The sequence below is a fragment of the Rhipicephalus sanguineus genome, chromosome 5 (genome assembly GCF_013339695.2).
Source record: "Rhipicephalus sanguineus isolate Rsan-2018 chromosome 5, BIME_Rsan_1.4, whole genome shotgun sequence".
NCBI classification, from domain to species: Eukaryota; Metazoa; Arthropoda; class Arachnida; order Ixodida; family Ixodidae; genus Rhipicephalus; species Rhipicephalus sanguineus.
In genome coordinates this window covers 118,095,128-118,097,357 of record NC_051180.1, presented here as the reverse complement: position 1 = coordinate 118,097,357, position 2,230 = coordinate 118,095,128, and positions in this window count along the sequence as shown.

Below are 2,230 nucleotides of genomic sequence, written 5' to 3'. Positions count from 1 at the left end.
TCTTCCGCCCTCGCTAAGAGCGCGCCTCAGCAAGCATGGTCTGCGCGCGAACGAACTGGAGATGACGCTCGAAGGGTCCGGGGGCACTCTCGGTCCCCATACTGCCCATACATTGTATCACATTTTATTTCATCAATTAAGCGATGGTGATCGATGTTCGGCGAATGATTTTGTATCCTTCACGTGCATGGTGGGCTAAAAGATGGGAAAATTTGGTTTACCGATCTTCACATGTTAAAATGGGGATAAATATAAACCCGCTACCCTTCCTTTTATTGCGCAGGCGGTTCAGGCGACCAATATTTGCGATTACGAAGGTATACGAGCGACCGAAGTTCATATGTGCGCATTTTAATGGCAAAAGCTCTAGAAAAAAATGTTCACTAAACGTTTTAAAAAGACTTCTTGTAAAAAACGTTTTTTCAACGTCTTCTAAAAAACTTCTTGTGAAAAACGTTTATTCAACGTTGCATAATATACCTAGATGTCTGCATACCTTTTTAGTCGTTTCAAGAAGTTTTTTAGAGGTTTTGTGTTTCGTGGGTTCCTTCTGTTAGAAAGGCTAGGAAGGTCTAGAGAAGCTTTTATTAAGTGATACTGGCAGTACTAGAGTAATTAGCAACAATGAAATGAGCTGAACGATTTGGATGGATTCTCCTGCGTTAAGAAGTGTACAAGAGTGGGAATACCCCAGTGAAGAAGCGTACTTAAGTTTAGACCTGACTAGTGTTTTATAGAGAAGTTCTGAAGAGACAGGAGCCAAAGAAAAGTTACGACGCGAGAAACCGAGAGTGCGGCTCGCATTGTTAATCACAAAGTTAATATGAGTATTGTACGATAAATTTTTATCTATATATGTCTACACCTAGGCATTTATTGGTGTTGACAGATGACAACGAAAAATTAGTTATTGAATAAATAGGGGTAGTACAGTCAGTGGTTCCTCGGGAGATCCTCATGTTTTTTGCATTCGTTAATATTCAGTTTCATGGACCAGAGTGAACATGGACCAAGCGGTTATGCTATCCAGATCAGATTGAAGTTGAGATGAATCATGAGGGTTAGTTATTGCGCGGCAGATGACACAATCATCGGCAAATAGCCTGACTGTTGATGTAATGCAGTATGTAAAGTCATTAATGTAAATTAGAAAGAGTAAGCGTCCAAGGGCAGAGCCTTGCGGTGCACCTGATGTGACAGAACAATTGCGCGTTAGCAGTTACGTGTTGGGTTCTGTTAGATAAAAAGCATGTAATCCACTGCAATAAGTCCGAGTCGATATTAGCATGCTTAATTTTAGTGAGAACAAACGGCGAGAAACGGTATCGAAGGCTTTCTTGAAATCAAGGAAAATACAGTCGAGAATGGAGCCAACGTCAGATGCCGAAAAGAAGCCATTAGTAAAGAGGAGTTTCGCATGAGTAGTGTTTCCTAAAACCATGCTTACTGGTGTGAAAGAAGTTATTTTCTTCAAGAAATGTGATTAATTTGAAATAGATGCTTAAAGAAACGAAGTAACCCAGCTTCTGGACGGGCACACAAGAAGAGGAGACGACACACACACGTTGGTTCCAACATGGTCCCAACATTTGCATTAGTGCACCTTCATTATCACTATCAAAGAAAAAGATTGCCCCAGTTCTCTTCCACAGAGCGATCTGCAGAGCATATGCCATATATTTTTCTGAAAAACTTCTAGCTCTCTCTACCAAAGAATGGCCGCCACTTACACCTAGGCGACTTGAGGAAGAACCACAGCAGAAGCCGCCCTCATCAGGGCAAGCTGCTACAACAGAGGACTTGCGGAATACAGATCAGCAAGTGATTGCTCTTCTGCGACCCTTAATAAATGCCATTCGCGTGTTGTTAAACAGCATGCACACAACGACCGCCAGAAATGCACTCCAAGTACTGGACGCTCTGAGTCCAGTACTGGCAGCCTTTGAGTAGATAATGGCTCACAAGCCAGTGTCATTCAGGGAAGAGGGCCGAAAGGCAGCTATTTTCCAGTGGAATGCCCGGGGACTGAGATCGCGCATTGCTGATTTCCGTCGGTTCGTGTACACCAATATGTTTCCCATCATCTTCATCTGCGAGCCGAACTTACCGTACGCCATCAGACTCTCCGGATATGAATTATTTATGTCTTCTACAACTGCTGAAAACAGCAAGGTTCTGATGTTTATTCGCCGTGACCTCACCTACTTTCATCAGCCGGTGTCCCATCACG